Consider the following 19,676-nt stretch of genomic DNA (forward strand, 5'->3'; position numbering starts at 1 on the left):
ACCAAGGAGAATAACCCCCATGTGCACAGCACAGTGGTACAGTCCAGACCAAGGAGAAGAACCCCCATGTCCACAGCACAGTGGTACAGTCCAGACCAAGGATAAGAACCCCCATGTCCACAGCACAGTGGTACAGTCCAGACCAAGGAGAAGAACCCTCATGTCCACAGCACAGTGGTACAGTCCAGACCAAGGAGAAGAACCCCCATGTCCACAGCACAGTGGTACAGTCCAGACCAAGGAGAAGAACCCCCATGTCCACAGCACAGTGGTACAGTCCAGACCTAAGAGAAGAACATGCCCTGCTAGCCTGGCATCAGATCTATTTGTGCTGTCTTGCCAACTTTGCAGGAAAACAGCCATAGCAGTTACTGTAGCTATACAGCACAAACCCATCTAGGACCAGGCTAATGCCCTGTAGGCTGGGCCTTAGTCAGCATAGTCAGGTGCCTAGACACCTGGAATACACCTGACATATACTGGTTATAACCTGCTATAGGCTACACCCTCTAGACACCTGTTATACACCTGACATATACTGGTTATAACCTGCTATAGGCTACACTCTCTAGACCTGTTATACACCTGACATATACTGGTTACAACCTGCTATAGGCTACACTCTCTAGACACCTGTTATACACCTGACATATACTGGTTATAACCTGCTATAGGCTACACTCCCTAAACACCACCACAACCTTTTAATGCATTATATATAGCTAATAAGGTGTTATAAATGTGTTTATAATGCATTATGAAAAGGGTATTCAGGAAGTGCTACAGTACGAACGTTTCTTCTTCAGGTTTATCATCCCTCTCTGTGAGAGCCCCCCCTCCGCCAACCCCCTCCGCCAACCTCCGCCACCCCCCCCCCTTCGCCCCTCCGCCAACCCCCCTCCGCCCACTACATGATCTCTAATGCATGCTGCTGGGACCTGACCTAAATCTAGAATAGGATGAAACCCTGCCATGCACACACACACATACACACACACACACACACACACACACACACACACACACACACACACACACACACACACACACACACACACACACACACACACACACACACACACACACACACACACACACACACACAAACGGAACACAGAATACAGGGGAATGCAGAATGACCGTGGTCGAGGTTCGGCCTAGGTAAGAGGTCTAAGTCTTAACTAGTCTGAGTCCATGTTGTAGACAGACACAGAAGTCATTATATTTAACTAGTCTGAGTCCATGTTGTAGACAGACACACAGCAGTCATTATATTTAACTAGTCTGAGTCCATGTTGTAGACAGACACCCAGCAGTCATTAAATTTAACTAGTCTGAGTCCATGTTGTAGACAGACACCCAGCAGTCATTATATTTAACTAGTCTGAGTCCATGTTGTAGACAGACACACAGAAGTCATTCTATTTCTATGGTTGTATGCCGTTTACAATCAGTATGATTATTACATAATAGTTTGTGTCTGAGTGGTACTGGTATGGTCAGGTGGATGGATCCAGGTACTGGTATGGTCAGGTGGGTGGATCCAGGTACTGGTATGGTCAGGTGGATGGATCCAGGTACTGGTATGTTCAGGTGGATGGATCCAGGTACTGGTATGGTCAGGTGGATGGATCCAGGTACTGGTATGGTCAGGTGAATGGATACAGGTACTGGTATGGTCAGGTGGATGGATCCAGGTACTGGTATGGTCAGGTGGATGGATCCAGGTACTGGTATGTTCAGGTGGATGGATCCAGGTACTGGTATGGTCAGGTGGATGGATCCAGGTAATGGTATGGTCAGGTGGATGGATGGATACAGGTACTGGTATGGTCAGGTGGATGGATCCAGGTACTGGTATGGTCAGGTGGATGGATCCAGGTACTGGTATGGTCAGGTGGATGGATCCCGGTACTGGTATGGTCAGGTGGATGGATCCAGGTACTGGTATGGTCAGGTGGGTAGATGGATCCAGGTACTGGTATGGTCAGGTGGGTAGATGGATCCAGGTACTGGTATGGTCAGGTGGATGGATACAGGTACTGGTATGGTCAGGTGGATGGATCCAGGTACTGGTATAGTCAGGTGGGTAGATGGATCCAGGTACTGGTATGGTCAGGTGGGTGGATGGATCCAGGTACTGGTATGGTCAGGTGGGTGGATGGATCAAGGTACTGGTATGGTCAGGTGGGTAGATGGATCCAGGTACTGGTATGGTCAGGTGGGTAGATACAGGTACTGGTATGGTCAGGTGGATGGATCCAGGTACTGGTATGGTCAGGTGGTTGGATGGATCCAGGTACTGGTATGGTCAGGTGGGTAGATACAGGTACTGGTATGGTCAGGTGGGTGGATGGATCCAGGTACTGGTATGGTCAGGTGGGTAGATACAGGTACTGGTATGGTCAGGTGGGTGGATGGATCCAGGTACCTGTATGGTCAGGTGGGTGGATACAGGTACTGGTATGGTCAGGTGGGTGGATGGATCCAGGTACTGGTATGGTCAGGTGGGTAGATACAGGTACTGGTATGGTCAGGTGGGTGGATGGATCCAGGTACTGGTATGGTCAGGTGGGTAGATACAGGTACTGGTATGGTCAGGTGGGTGGATGGATCCAGGTACCTGTATGGTCAGGTGGATGGATCCAGGTACTGATATGGTCAGGTGGGTGGATGGATCCAGGTACCTGTATGGTCAGGTGGGTGGATCCAGGTACTGGTATGGTCAGGTGGATGGATCCAGGTACTGGTATGGTCAGGTGGGTGGATGGATCCAGCTACTGGTATGGTCAGGTGGGTAGATACAGGTACTGGTATGGTCAGGTGGATGGATACAGGTACTGGTATGTTCAGGTGGATGGATACAGGTACTGGTATGGTCAGGTGGATGGATCCAGATACTGGTATGGTCAGGTGGATGGATCCAGATACTGGTATGGTCAGGTGGATGGATGGATCCAGGTACTGGTATGGTCAGGAGGATGGATCCAGGTAATGGTATGGTCAGGAGGATGGATCCAGGTACTGGTATGGTCAGGAGGATGGATGGATACAGGTACTGGTATGGTCAGGTGGGTGGATCCAGGTACTGGTATGGTCAGGTGGATGGATCCATGTACTGGTATGGTAAGGTGGATGGATACAGGTACTGGAATGGTCAGGTGGATGTATCCAGGTACTGGTATGGTCAGGTGGATGGATGGATACAGGTACTGGTATGGTCAGGTGGGTGGATCCAGGAACTGGTATGGTCAGGTGAATGGATACAGGTACTGGTATGGTCAGGTGGATGGATACAGGTACTGGTATGTTCAGTTGGATGTATACACGTACTGGTATGGTCAGGTGGATGGATACAGGTACTGGTATGGTCAGGTGGGTAGATACAGGTACTGGTATGGTCAGGTGGGTGGATGGATCCAGGTACTGGTATGGTCAGGTGGGTAGATACAGGTACTGGTATGGTCAGGTGGGTGGATGGATCCAGGTACTGGTATGGTCAGGTGGGTAGATACAGGTACTGGTATGGTCAGGTGGATGGATCCAGGTACTGATATGGTCAGGTGGATGGATCCAGGTACTGATATGGTCAGGTGGGTGGATGGATCCAGGTACCTGTATGGTCAGGTGGGTGGATCCAGGTACTGGTATGGTCAGGTGGATGGATCCAGGTACTGGTATGTTCAGGTGGATGGATACAGGTACTGGTATGGTCAGGTGGATGGATCCAGATACTGTTATGGTCAGGTGGATGGATGGATCCAGGTACTGGTATGTTCAGGAGGATGGATCCAGGTACTGGTATGGTCAGGAGGATGGATGGATACAGGTACTGGTATGGTCAGGTGGGTGGATCCAGGTACTGGTATGGTCAGGTGGATGGATCCATGTACTGGTATGGTCAGGTGGATGGATACAGGTACTGGAATGGTCAGGTGGATGGATCCAGGTACGGGTATGGTCAGGTGGATGGATACAGGTACTGGTATGGTCAGGTGGGTAGATCCAGGTACTGGTATGGTCAGGTGGATGGATCCAGGTACTGGTATGGTCAGGTGGGTGGGTGGATCCAGGTACTGGTATGGTCAGGTGGGTGGATGGATACAGGTTCTGGTATGGTCAGTTGGATGGATCCAGGTACTGATATGGTCAGGTGGATGGATCCAGGTACTGGTATGGTCAGGTGGATGGAAACAGGTACTGTTATGGTCAGGTGGATGGATCCAGGTACTGGTATGGTCAGGTGGGTGGATACAGGTACTGGTATGGTCAGGTGGACGGATGGATCCAGTTACTGGTATGGTCAGGAGGATGGATACAGGTACTGGAATGGTCAGGTGGGTGGATACAGGTACTGGTATGGTCAGGAGGATGGATACAGGTACTGGTATGGTCAGGTGGGTGGATTCAGGTACTGGTATGGTCAGGAGGATGGATCCAGGTACTGGTATGGTCAGGAGGTTGGATCCAGGTACTGGTATGGTCAGGAGGATGGATGGATACAGGTACTGGTATGGTCAGGTGAGTGGATCCAGGTACTGGTATGGTCAGGTGGATGGATCCATGTACTGGTATGGTCAGGTGGATGGATACAGGTACTGGAATGGTCAGGTGGATGGATCCCGGTACTGGTATGGTCAGGTGGATGGATCCAGGTACTGGTATGGTCAGGTGGGTAGATGGATCCAGGTACTGGTATGTTCAGGAGGATGGATCCAGGTACTGGTATGGTCAGGAGGATGGATGGATACAGGTACTGGTATGGTCAGGTGGGTGGATCCAGGTACTGGTATGGTCAGGTGGATGGATCCATGTACTGGTATGGTCAGGTGGATGGATACAGGTACTGGAATGGTCAGGTGGATGGATCCAGGTACTGGTATGGTCAGGAGGATGGATGGATACAGGTACTGGTATGGTCAGGTGGGTGGATCCAGGTACTGGTATGGTCAGGTGGATGGATCCATGTACTGGTATGGTCAGGTGGATGGATACAGGTACTGGAATGGTCAGGTGGATGGATCCAGGTACGGGTATGGTCAGGTGGATGGATACAGGTACTGGTATGGTCAGGTGGGTAGATCCAGGTACTGGTATGGTCAGGTGGATGGATCCAGGTACTGGTATGGTCAGGTGGGTGGGTGGATCCAGGTACTGGTATGGTCAGGTGGGTGGATGGATACAGGTTCTGGTATGGTCAGTTGGATGGATCCAGGTACTGATATGGTCAGGTGGATGGATCCAGGTACTGGTATGGTCAGGTGGATGGAAACAGGTACTGTTATGGTCAGGTGGATGGATCCAGGTACTGGTATGGTCAGGTGGGTGGATACAGGTACTGGTATGGTCAGGTGGACGGATGGATCCAGTTACTGGTATGGTCAGGAGGATGGATACAGGTACTGGAATGGTCAGGTGGGTGGATACAGGTACTGGTATGGTCAGGAGGATGGATACAGGTACTGGTATGGTCAGGTGGGTGGATTCAGGTACTGGTATGGTCAGGAGGATGGATCCAGGTACTGGTATGGTCAGGAGGTTGGATCCAGGTACTGGTATGGTCAGGAGGATGGATGGATACAGGTACTGGTATGGTCAGGTGAGTGGATCCAGGTACTGGTATGGTCAGGTGGATGGATCCATGTACTGGTATGGTCAGGTGGATGGATACAGGTACTGGAATGGTCAGGTGGATGGATCCAGGTACTGGTATGGTCAGGTGGATGGATACAGGTACTGGTATGTTCAGGTGGATCCAGATACAGGTATGTTCAGGTGGATGGATACAGGTACTGGTATGGTCAGGTGGATGGATACAGGTACTGGTATGGTCAGGTGGATGGATCCAGGTGCTGGTATGGTCAGGTGGATGGATATAGGTACTGGTATGGTCAGGTGGGTAGATCCAGGTACTAGTATGGTCAGGTGGATGGATCCAGGTACTGGTATGGTCAGGTGGATGGATCCAGGTACTGGTATGGTCAGGTGGGTGGATACAGGTACTGGTATGGTCAGGTGGATGGATCCAGGTACTGGTATGTGCAGGTGGATGGATAAAGGTACTGGTATGGTCAGGTGGGTAGATGGATCCAGGTACTGGTATGGTCAGGTGGATGGATCCAGGTACTGGTATGGTCAGGTGGATGGATCCAGGTACTGGTATGGTCAGGTGGATGGATACAGGTACTGGTATGGTCAGGTGGGCGGGTGGATCCAGGTACTGGTATGGTCAGGTGGGTGGATGGATACAGGTACTGGTATGGTCAGGTGGATGGATCCAGGTACTGGTATGGTCAGGTGGATGGATCCAGGTACTGGTATGGTCAGGTGGATGGATACAGGTACTGTTATGGTCAGGTGGATGGATCCAGGTACTGGTATGGTCAGGTGGGTTGATACAGGTACTGGTATGGTCAGGTGGATGGATACAGGTACTGGTATGGTCTGGTGGATGGATACAGGTACTGGTATGGTCAGGTGGATGGATACAGGTACTGGTATGGTCAGGTGGGTGGATCCAGGTACTGGTATGGTCAGGTGGGTGGATCCAGGTACTGGTATGGTCAGGTGGATGGATACAGGTACTGGTATGGTCAGGTGGGTGGATCCAGTTACTGGTATGATCAGGTGGATGGATCCAGGTACTGGTATGGTCAGGTGAATGGATACAGGTAGTGGTATGGTCAGGTGGGTGGATCCAGGTACTGGTATGGTCAGGTGGATGGATGGATACAGGTAATGGTATGGTCAGGTGGATGGATGGATACAGGTACTGGTATGGTCAGGTGGATGGATCCAGGTACTGGTATGGTCAGGTAGATGGATCCAGGTACTGGTATGGTCAGGTGGATGGATACAGGTACTGGTATGGTCAGATGGATGGATACAGGTACTGGTATGGTCAGGTGGATGGATACAGGTACTGGTATGGTCAGGTGGGTGGATCCAGGTACTGGTATGGTCAGGTGGATGGATCCAGGTACTGGTATGGTCAGGTGGATGGATCCAGGTACTGGTATGGTCAGGTGGATGGATGGATCCAGGTACTGGTATGGTCAGGTGGATGGATGGATCCAGGTACTGGTATGGTCAGGTGGATGGATGCAGGTACTGGTATGGTCAGGTGGATGGATCCAGGTACTGGTATGGTGAGGTGGATGGATAGATCCAGGTACTGGTATGGTCAGGTGGGTGGATAGATCCAGGTACTGGTATGGTCAGGTGGGTGGATGGATCCAGGTACTGGTATGGTCAGGTGGATGGATCCAGGTACTGGTATGGTCAGGTGGATGGATCCAGGTACTGGTATGGTCAGGTGGATGGATCCAGGTACTGGTATGGTCAGGTGGGTGGATCCAGGTACTGGTATGGTCAGGTGGGTGGATCCAGGTACTGGTATGGTCAGGTGGATGGATCCAGGTACTGGTATGTTCAGGTGGATGGATCCAGGTACTGGTATGTTCAGGTGGATGGATCCAGGTACTGGTATGGTCAGGTGGATGGATCCAGGTACTGGTATGGTCAGGTGAATGGATACAGGTACTGGTATGGTCAGGTGGATGGATCCAGGTACTGGTATGGTCAGGTGGATGGATCCAGGTACTGGTATGTTCAGGTGGATGGATCCAGGTACTGGTATGGTCAGGTGGATGGATCCAGGTAATGGTATGGTCAGGTGGATGGATGGATACAGGTACTGGTATGGTCAGGTGGATGGATCCAGGTACTGGTATGGTCAGGTGGATGGATCCAGGTACTGGTATGGTCAGGTGGATGGATCCCGGTACTGGTATGGTCAGGTGGATGGATCCAGGTACTGGTATGGTCAGGTGGGTAGATGGATCCAGGTACTGGTATGGTCAGGTGGGTAGATGGATCCAGGTACTGGTATGGTCAGGTGGATGGATACAGGTACTGGTATGGTCAGGTGGATGGATCCAGGTACTGGTATAGTCAGGTGGGTAGATGGATCCAGGTACTGGTATGGTCAGGTGGGTGGATGGATCCAGGTACTGGTATGGTCAGGTGGGTGGATGGATCAAGGTACTGGTATGGTCAGGTGGGTAGATGGATCCAGGTACTGGTATGGTCAGGTGGGTAGATACAGGTACTGGTATGGTCAGGTGGATGGATCCAGGTACTGGTATGGTCAGGTGGTTGGATGGATCCAGGTACTGGTATGGTCAGGTGGGTAGATACAGGTACTGGTATGGTCAGGTGGGTGGATGGATCCAGGTACTGGTATGGTCAGGTGGGTAGATACAGGTACTGGTATGGTCAGGTGGGTGGATGGATCCAGGTACTGGTATGGTCAGGTGGGTAGATACAGGTACTGGTATGGTCAGGTGGATGGATCCAGGTACTGATATGGTCAGGTGGATGGATCCAGGTACTGATATGGTCAGGTGGGTGGATGGATCCAGGTACCTGTATGGTCAGGTGGGTGGATCCAGGTACTGGTATGGTCAGGTGGATGGATCCAGGTACTGGTATGGTCAGGTGGGTGGATGGATCCAGCTACTGGTATGGTCAGGTGGGTAGATACAGGTACTGGTATGGTCAGGTGGATGGATACAGGTACTGGTATGTTCAGGTGGATGGATACAGGTACTGGTATGGTCAGGTGGATGGATCCAGATACTGTTATGGTCAGGTGGATGGATGGATCCAGGTACTGGTATGGTCAGGAGGATGGATCCAGGTACTGGTATGGTCAGGAGGATGGATGGATACAGGTACTGGTATGGTCAGGTGGGTGGATCCAGGTACTGGTATGGTCAGGTGGATGGATCCATGTACTGGTATGGTCAGGTGGATGGATACAGGTACTGGAATGGTCAGGTGGATGGATCCAGGTACTGGTATGGTCAGGTGGATGGATACAGGTACTGGTATGGTCAGGTGGGTAGATCCAGGTACTGGTATGGTCAGGTGGATGGATCCAGGTACTGGTATGGTCAGGTGGGTGGGTGGATCCAGGTACTGGTATGGTCAGGTGGGTGGATCCAGGTACTGGTATGGTCAGGTGGATGGAAACAGGTACTGTTATGGTCAGGTGGATGGATCCAGGTACTGGTATGGTCAGGTGGGTGGATACAGGTACTGGTATGGTCAGGTGGACGGATGGATCCAGTTACTGGTATGGTCAGGAGGATGGATACAGGTACTGGAATGGTCAGGGGGATGGATCCAGGTACTGGTATGGTCAGGTGGATGGATACAGGTACTGGTATGTTCAGGTGGATCCAGATACAGGTATGTTCAGGTGGATGGATACAGGTACTGGTATGGTCAGGTGGATGGATACAGGTACTGGTATGGTCAGGTGGGTGGATCCAGGTACTGGTATGGTCAGGTGGGTGGATCCAGGTACTGGTATGGTCAGGTGGATGGATACAGGTACTGGTATGGTCAGGTGGGTGGATCCAGTTACTGGTATGATCAGGTGGATGGATCCAGGTACTGGTATGGTCAGGTGAATGGATACAGGTAGTGGTATGGTCAGGTGGGTGGATCCAGGTACTGGTATGGTCAGGTGGATGGATGGATACAGGTACTGGTATGGTCAGGTGGATGGATGGATACAGGTACTGGTATGGTCAGGTGGATGGATCCAGGTACTGGTATGGTCAGGTAGATGGATCCAGGTACTGGTATGGTCAGGTGGATGGATACAGGTACTGGTATGGTCAGATGGATGGATACAGGTACTGGGATGGTCAGGTGGATGGATACAGGTACTGGTATGGTCAGGTGGGTGGATCCAGGTACTGGTATGGTCAGGTGGATGGATCCAGGTACTGGTATGGTCAGGTGGATGGATCCAGGTACTGGTATGGTCAGGTGGATGGATGGATCCAGGTACTGGTATGGTCAGGTGGATGGATGGATCCAGGTACTGGTATGGTCAGGTGGATGGATGCAGGTACTGGTATGGTCAGGTGGATGGATCCAGGTACTGGTATGGTCAGGTGGATGGATAGATCCAGGTACTGGTATGGTCAGGTGGGTGGATAGATCCAGGTACTGGTATGGTCAGGTGGGTGGATGGATCCAGGTACTGGTATGGTCAGGTGGATGGATCCAGGTACTGGTATGGTCAGGTGGATGGATCCAGGTACTGGTATGGTCAGGTGGATGGATCCAGGTACTGGTATGGTCAGGTGGGTGGATCCAGGTGCTGGTATGGTCAGGTGGGTGGATCCAGGTACTGGTATGGTCAGGTGGATGGATCCAGGTACTGGTATGTTCAGGTGGATGGATCCAGGTACTGGTATGTTCAGGTGGATGGATCCAGGTACTGGTATGGTCAGGTGGATGGATCCAGGTACTGGTATGGTCAGGTGAATGGATACAGGTACTGGTATGGTCAGGTGGATGGATCCAGGTACTGGTATGGTCAGGTGGATGGATCCAGGTACTGGTATGTTCAGGTGGATGGATCCAGGTACTGGTATGGTCAGGTGGATGGATCCAGGTAATGGTATGGTCAGGTGGATGGATGGATACAGGTACTGGTATGGTCAGGTGGATGGATCCAGGTACTGGTATGGTCAGGTGGATGGATCCAGGTACTGGTATGGTCAGGTGGATGGATCCCGGTACTGGTATGGTCAGGTGGATGGATCCAGGTACTGGTATGGTCAGGTGGGTAGATGGATCCAGGTACTGGTATGGTCAGGTGGGTAGATGGATCCAGGTACTGGTATGGTCAGGTGGATGGATACAGGTACTGGTATGGTCAGGTGGATGGATCCAGGTACTGGTATAGTCAGGTGGGTAGATGGATCCAGGTACTGGTATGGTCAGGTGGGTGGATGGATCCAGGTACTGGTATGGTCAGGTGGGTGGATGGATCAAGGTACTGGTATGGTCAGGTGGGTAGATGGATCCAGGTACTGGTATGGTCAGGTGGGTAGATACAGGTACTGGTATGGTCAGGTGGATGGATCCAGGTACTGGTATGGTCAGGTGGTTGGATGGATCCAGGTACTGGTATGGTCAGGTGGGTAGATACAGGTACTGGTATGGTCAGGTGGGTGGATGGATCCAGGTACTGGTATGGTCAGGTGGGTAGATATAGGTACTGGTATGGTCAGGTGGGTGGATGGATCCAGGTACTGGTATGGTCAGGTGGGTAGATACAGGTACTGGTATGGTCAGGTGGATGGATCCAGGTACTGATATGGTCAGGTGGATGGATCCAGGTACTGATATGGTCAGGTGGGTGGATGGATCCAGGTACCTGTATGGTCAGGTGGGTGGATCCAGGTACTGGTATGGTCAGGTGGATGGATCCAGGTACTGGTATGGTCAGGTGGGTGGATGGATCCAGCTACTGGTATGGTCAGGTGGGTAGATACAGGTACTGGTATGGTCAGGTGGATGGATACAGGTACTGGTATGTTCAGGTGGATGGATACAGGTACTGGTATGGTCAGGTGGATGGATCCAGATACTGTTATGGTCAGGTGGATGGATGGATCCAGGTACTGGTATGGTCAGGAGGATGGATCCAGGTACTGGTATGGTCAGGAGGATGGATGGATACAGGTACTGGTATGGTCAGGTGGGTGGATCCAGGTACTGGTATGGTCAGGTGGATGGATCCATGTACTGGTATGGTCAGGTGGATGGATACAGGTACTGGAATGGTCAGGTGGATGGATCCAGGTACCGGTATGGTCAGGTGGATGGATACAGGTACTGGTATGGTCAGGTGGGTAGATCCAGGTACTGGTATGGTCAGGTGGATGGATCCAGGTACTGGTATGGTCAGGTGGGTGGGTGGATCCAGGTACTGGTATGGTCAGGTGGGTGGATGGATACAGGTTCTGGTATGGTCAGGTGGATGGATCCAGGTACTGATATGGTCAGGTGGATGGATCCAGGTACTGGTATGGTCAGGTGGATGGAAACAGGTACTGTTATGGTCAGGTGGATGGATCCAGGTACTGGTATGGTCAGGTGGGTGGATACAGGTACTGGTATGGTCAGGTGGACGGATGGATCCAGTTACTGGTATGGTCAGGAGGATGGATACAGGTACTGGAATGGTCAGGTGGGTGGATACAGGTACTGGTATGGTCAGGAGGATGGATACAGGTACTGGTATGGTCAGGTGGGTGGATTCAGGTACTGGTATGGTCAGGAGGATGGATCCAGGTACTGGTATGGTCAGGAGGTTGGATCCAGGTACTGGTATGGTCAGGAGGATGGATGGATACAGGTACTGGTATGGTCAGGTGGGTGGATCCAGGTACTGGTATGGTCAGGTGGATGGATCCATGTACTGGTATGGTCAGGTGGATGGATACAGGTACTGGAATGGTCAGGTGGATGGATCCAGGTACTGGTATGGTCAGGTGGATGGATACAGGTACTGGTATGTTCAGGTGGATCCAGATACAGGTATGTTCAGGTGGATGGATACAGGTACTGGTATGGTCAGGTGGATGGATACAGGTACTGGTATGGTCAGGTGGATGGATCCAGGTGCTGGTATGGTCAGGTGGATGGATACAGGTACTGGTATGGTCAGGTGGGTAGATCCAGGTACTAGTATGGTCAGGTGGATGGATCCAGGTACTGGTATGGTCAGGTGGATGGATCCAGGTACTGGTATGGTCAGGTGGGTGGATACAGGTACTGGTATGGTCAGGTGGATGGATCCAGGTACTGGTATGTGCAGGTGGATGGATAAAGGTACTGGTATGGTCAGGTGGGTAGATGGATCCAGGTACTGGTATGGTCAGGTGGATGGATCCAGGTACTGGTATGGTCAGGTGGATGGATCCAGGTACTGGTATGGTCAGGTGGATGGATACAGGTACTGGTATGGTCAGGTGGGCAGGTGGATCCAGGTACTGGTATGGTCAGGTGGGTGGATGGATACAGGTACTGGTATGGTCAGGTGGATGGATCCAGGTACTGGTATGGTCAGGTGGATGGATCCAGGAACTGGTATGGTCAGGTGGATGGATACAGGTACTGTTATGGTCAGGTGGATGGATCCAGGTACTGGTATGGTCAGGTGGGTGGATACAGGTACTGGTATGGTCAGGTGGATGGATACAGGTACTGGTATGGTCTGGTGGATGGATACAGGTACTGGTATGGTCAGGTGGATGGATACAGGTACTGGTATAATCAGGTGGGTGGATCCAGGTACTGGTATGGTCAGGTGGGTGGATGGATACAGGTACTGGTATGGTCAGGTGGATGGATGGATACAGGTACTGGTATGGTCAGGTGGATGGATCCAGGTACTGGTATGGTCAGGTAGATGGATCCAGGTACTGGTATGGTCAGGTGGATGGATACAGGTACTGGTATGGTCAGATGGATGGATACAGGTACTGGTATGGTCAGGTGGATGGATACAGGTACTGGTATGGTCAGGTGGGTGGATCCAGGTACTGGTATGGTCAGGTGGATGGATACAGGTACTGGTATGGTCAGGTGGATGGATACAGGTACTGGTATGGTCAGGTGGGTAGATGGATCCAGGTACTGGTATGGTCAGGTGGATGGATGGATCCAGGTACTGGTATGGTCAGGTGGATGGATCCAGGTACTGGTATTGTCAAGTGGATGGATACAGGTACTGGTATGGTCAGGTGGATGGATCCAGGTACTGGTATGGTCAGGTGGATGGATACAGGTACTGGTATGGTCAGGTGGATGGATACAGGTACTGGTATGGTCAGGTGGGTAGATGGATCCAGGTACTGGTATGGTCAGGTGGATGGATGGATCCAGGTACTGGTATGGTCAGGTGGATGGATCCAGGTACTGGTATGGTCAAGTGGATGGATACAGGTACTGGTATGGTCAGGTGGATGGATCCAGGTACTGGTATGGTCAGGTGGATGGATCCAGGTACTGGTATGGTCAGGGGGATGGATACAGGTACTGGTATGGTCAGGTGGATGGATCCAGGTACTGGTATGGTCAAGTGGATGGATACAGGTACTGGTATGGTCAGGTGGATGGATCCAGGTACTGGTATGGTCAGGTGGATGGATCCAGGTACTGGTATGGTCAGGTGGATGGATCCAGGTACTGGTATGGTCAGGGGGATGGATCCAGGTACTGGTATGGTCAGGTGGGTAGATCCAGGTACTGGTATGGTCAGGTGGGTGGATCCAGGTACTGGTATGGTCAGGTGGGTGGATGGATCCAGGTACTGGTATGGTCAGGTAGGTAGATCCAGGTACTGGTATGGTCAGGTGGATGGATCCAGGTACTGGTATGGTCAGGTGGGTGGGTGGATCCAGGTACTGGTATGGTCAGGTGGGTGGATGGATACAGGTACTGGTATGGTCAGGTGGATGGATCCAGGTACTGGTATGGTCAGGTGGATGGATACAGGTACTGGTATGGTCAGGTGGGTGGATCCAGGTACTGGTATGGTCAGGTGGGTGGATGGATCAAGGTACTGGTATGGTCAGGTGGGTGGATGGATCCAGGTACTGGTATGGTCAGGTGGATGGATCCAGGTACTGGTATGGTCAGGTGGATGGATCCAGGTACTGGTATGGTCAGGTGGGTGGGTGGATCCAGGTACTGGTATGGTCAGGTGGGTGGATGGATACAGGTACTGGTATGGTCAGGTGGATGGATCCAGGTACTGGTATGGTCAGGTGGATGGATCCAGGTACTGGTATGGTCAGGTGGATGGATCCAGGTACTGTTATGGTCAGGTGGATGGATCCAGGTACTGGTATGGTCAGGTGGGTGGATACAGGTACTGGTATGGTCAGGTGGATGGATCCAGGAACTGGTATGGTCAGGTGGATGGATACAGGTACTGGTATGGTCAGGTGGATGGATACAGGTACTGGTATGGTCAGGTGGGTAGATGGATCCAGGTACTGGTATGGTCAGGTGGATGGATGGATCCAGGTACTGGTATGGTCAGGTGGATGGATCCAGGTACTGGTATTGTCAAGTGGATGGATACAGGTACTGGTATGGTCAGGTGGATGGATCCAGGTACTGGTATGGTCAGGTGGATGGATACAGGTACTGGTATGGTCAGGTGGATGGATACAGGTACTGGTATGGTCAGGTGGGTAGATGGATCCAGGTACTGGTATGGTCAGGTGGATGGATGGATCCAGGTACTGGTATGGTCAGGTGGATGGATCCAGGTACTGGTATGGTCAAGTGGATGGATACAGGTACTGGTATGGTCAGGTGGATGGATCCAGGTACTGGTATGGTCAGGTGGATGGATCCAGGTACTGGTATGGTCAGGGGGATGGATACAGGTACTGGTATGGTCAGGTGGATGGATCCAGGTACTGGTATGGTCAGGTGGATGGATACACGTACTGGTATGGTCAGGTGGATGGATACAGGTACTGGTATGGTCAGGTGGGTAGATGGATCCAGGTACTGGTATGGTCAGGTGGATGGATGGATCCAGGTACTGGTATGGTCAGGTGGATGGATCCAGGTACTGGTATGGTCAAGTGGATGGATACAGGTACTGGTATGGTCAGGTGGATGGATCCAGGTACTGGTATGGTCAGGTGGATGGATCCAGGTACTGGTATGGTCAGGTGGATGGATACAGGTACTGGTATGGTCAGGTTGATGGATACAGGTACTGGTATGGTCAGGTGGATGGATCCAGGTACTGGTATGGTCAGGGGGATGGATCCAGGTACTGGTATGGTCAGGTGGGTAGATCCAGGTACTGGTATGGTCAGGTGGGTGGATCCAGGTACTGGTATGGTCAGGTGGGTGGATGGATCCAGGTACTGGTATGGTCAGGTAGGTAGATCCAGGTACTGGTATGGTCAGGTGGATGGATCCAGGTACTGGTATGGTCAGGTGGGTGGGTGGATCCAGGTACTGGTATGGTCAGGTGGGTGGATGGATACAGGTACTGGTATGGTCAGGTGGATGGATCCAGGTACTGGTATGGTCAGGTGGATGGATACAGGTACTGGTATGGTCAGGTGGGTGGATCCAGGTACTGGTATGGTCAGGTGGGTGGATGGATCAAGGTACTGGTATGGTCAGGTGGGTGGATGGATCCAGGTACTGGTATGGTCAGGTGGATGGATCCAGGTACTGGTATGGTCAGGTGGATGGATCCAGGTACTGGTATGGTCAGGTGGGTGGGTGGATCCAGGTACTGGTATGGTCAGGTGGGTGGATGGATACAGGTACTGGTATGGTCAGGTGGATGGATCCAGGTACTGGTATGGTCAGGTGGATGGATCCAGGTACTGGTATGGTCAGGTGGATGGATCCAGGTACTGTTATGGTCAGGTGGATGGATCCAGGTACTGGTATGGTCAGGTGGGTGGATACAGGTACTGGTATGGTCAGGTGGATGGATCCAGGAACTGGTATGGTCAGGTGGATGGATACAGGTACTGGTATGGTCAGGTGGATGGATACAGGTACTGGTATGGTCAGGTGGGTAGATGGATCCAGGTACTGGTATGGTCAGGTGGATGGATGGATCCAGGTACTGGTATGGTCAGGTGGATGGATCCAGGTACTGGTATTGTCAAGTGGATGGATACAGGTACTGGTATGGTCAGGTGGATGGATCCAGGTACTGGTATGGTCAGGTGGATGGATCCAGGTACTGGTATGGTCAGGTGGATGGATACAGGTACTGGTATGGTCAGGTGGGTAGATGGATACAAGTACTGGTATGGTCAGGTGGATGGATCCAGGTACTGGTATGGTCAGGTGGATGGATCCAGGTACTGGTATGGTCAGGTGGATGGATACAGGTACTGTTATGGTCAGGTGGATGGATCCAGGTACTGGTATGGTCAGGTGGGTGGATACAGGAACTGGTATGGTCAGGTGGATGGATCCAGGTACTGGTATGGTCAGGTGGATGGATACAGGTACTGGTATGGTCAGGTTGATGGATACAGGTACTGGTATGGTCAGGTGGGTGGATCCAGGTACTGGTATGGTCAGGTGGGTGGATCCAGGTACTGGTATGGTCAGGTGGATGGATACAGGTAGTGGTATGGTCAGGTAGGTGGATCCAGGTACTGGTATGGTCAGGTGGATGGATACAGGTACTGGTATGGTCAGGTGGATGGATCCAGGTACTGGTATGGTCAGGTGGATGGATCCAGGTACTGGTATGGTCAGGTGGATGGATACAGGTACTGTTATGGTCAGGTGGATGGATACAGGTACTGGTATGGTCAGGTTGATGGATACAGGTACTGGTATGGTCAGGTGGGTGGATCCAGGTACTGGTATGGTCAGGTGGGTGGATCCAGGTACTGGTATGGTCAGGTGGGTGGATCCAGGTACTGGTATGGTCAGGTGGATGGATACAGGTACTGGTATGGTCAGGTGGATGGATACAGGTAGTGGTATGGTCAGGTAGGTGGATCCAGGTACTGGTATGGTCAGGTGGATGGATACAGGTACTGGTATGGTCAGGTGGATGGCCTCAGGCGGTGAAGCATCAACACGTGGTGTAAACATACATAGTAAACACAACTCTAGTCAGATTCACAAAACCCTATGCTCAGGAAATCCTAGACAACAACACAACACTTGAACAGCTATGCTGTACCTCATCCAAGCAGAATACACAATGTAGCTAGGTGTACATGATAACACAGACAGACAATCAGAGAGCCATTGTAACAGATGAAATGGAAAACATGAGTATGTAGATGACATGTCACACGTCATTATATCCAATAGGCTTGTCACAGAACAACGTGGCTAGCCAATCACTTCACAGAAAGGAAATAACAGGACTGCAATTCCATAGCAGTGATCAAGCAACCACATCCAGACAATGAAGGCCTTTACAAGTATGTGTTACTTTATCATGATACGCTGAGCCATTTGAAATGACGACTGAACTCAAAGACACACATCGACGTCTCACTATGGACATTATACAGCCTACCTATCGTTTACTGAGGCCTATAAACATGGTCACACGGTTTTATTAAAAAATATATTAATAAATCCTATTGGTGCTGGTCGTCGACAAAAGAAGGCAGAATAATGTTTCAAATCAATGCACAGTTAAAGGTAGGCCTATCTGTGCGTTTTGTGTCGCAGAAATAAACAAAATCCCATAAGGTTACAGATAATGAATGGTGAGACGGGTATCAAGTATGTCTCATGCTATAGCAGGACTGTGATTACACATCTATATTGTGTTTTCTGGATGCATTGGGGTTTTTTTTACGCATGGTCTATTCCTATGCTTAACGACATGTTACGTAGACTAGCGTGTTGTATGAGACTGCCTTCATACTAAAGGTTACTGTAGACTACTCCGAATAGAATCATCACATTACCCTGAGCGTGTAGTCTACGTTGGGTAGCCTAGGTACTAACATCCTCATGAAAAGATAAAGCTCTGTTACTTCATGACAGAAAAACGACGGGGCCCCGTAAAATATCACGTTTGGTTCACCCTGGCCCCCAAAAATTCACACGGTGTTTACCTTAAAGGCCACACTGTTGAGATCGATATCTCTTTGTACCATTCTCCACATATATAACTGCATTTACTAATCTCATCATAGACTACGGTATAGGCTATCTACCCAACATAATAACACTTTTATCCAAAACCGTGCATAGACTCGACATGCAAATCTACAGGACCAACCGGGTGCACCTGCCTAACGTCTGCAGTGATGGGAAGGAAAAAGATGACAGCATAAAATATTTACTATATCCAGACTAGTATTAAATCCACATAAGGCATCAACTCACCGTGTGTTTAGTCACTGTCTCCCGTCATTATTTGTTTAATCCTCACTGGTCCCTTGTATCTCTGTGTGTTTCGTGTTTTATTTTCCCTGTGTGATAAACATGCCCGCCAGACTGTCTGTCTGTGCTCCTCTCATCCTCCTCCCGTCATTCTGTCTCTCTCTCCGCCTGCTGCTGCAGCACTAAAGTCACTCCCACCGTTCCGTTCCACAGCATGACGTCAAGGATCAACAGCGTCCACCCCTCCTTTAATGCCATTGACTATTTCCCTTGCCTCTCTCTCTCTCCCTCTCTGTCTCTCTCTCTCTCTCCATTTCTCTCTCTCTCTCTCTCTCTCTCTCTCTCTCTCTCTCTCTCTCTCTCTCTCTCGCGCAGTGTCTCTCTGTCTGTCTGGCAACCGAATTGAGAACCCGCCGGCCGATTTGGGCGCTTGTCTGGTTGTAGGCTTAAACCAACATAATTTAGGAGACGGGATTCTTCTTGAGTAGTGTGATGGTTACATAAATGGCGCTGGTACTTATACACTGTGTTACTATGCTTAAACTAGGCTTCATTATTACAGCAAGGGGCACACCAGTGGATGGCGCTTGTCGGATCCCGGCAGGCTGAAAGACCGTGGATAGACAGTGCCGTCATGTTTTCGAGTGGCTACATTGTTGCTCTGTACATCAATGGCATTGTTCTGTATTTGAATGGCTGATGATGTGCAGTACAGCGATAACCATGGCCTACTGTAGTCTCACATAAAAAAAAAGAAGAAAAAAAAGAATTCTAATTCTGTCTGTGTAGTCATTCGTTTTAATTATTAGCCCATATAATTTTCATTAAAACCAGAAATAGGGACTAGACACATATACATTAACATCTTACCAGCCAATCACAAGTTGATGTGTGTCTGATGTCTCATGTGGACAGAAAGGACACATTTATTTTTT

The 19,676-nt window shown here is 50.7% G+C and overlaps 1 protein-coding gene across 1 annotated transcript in view; it reads right to left on the reverse strand.

The window, feature by feature from the left end:
• LOC106592346 (OTU domain-containing protein 7A) overlaps positions 1-19,054 on the reverse strand; it is a 171,496-nt gene extending 152,442 nt beyond the window's left edge. The window contains exon 1 of the mRNA XM_045689748.1: positions 18,745-19,054. The gene's annotated coding sequence lies outside the window, so the exon portion shown is untranslated. The remainder of the gene's footprint in view (positions 1-18,744) is intronic.
• Positions 19,055-19,676: the final 622 nt, after the last annotated feature.

This window comes from Salmo salar, chromosome ssa11 (assembly GCF_905237065.1).
Source record: "Salmo salar chromosome ssa11, Ssal_v3.1, whole genome shotgun sequence".
Lineage (NCBI taxonomy): Eukaryota > Metazoa > Chordata > Actinopteri > Salmoniformes > Salmonidae > Salmo > Salmo salar.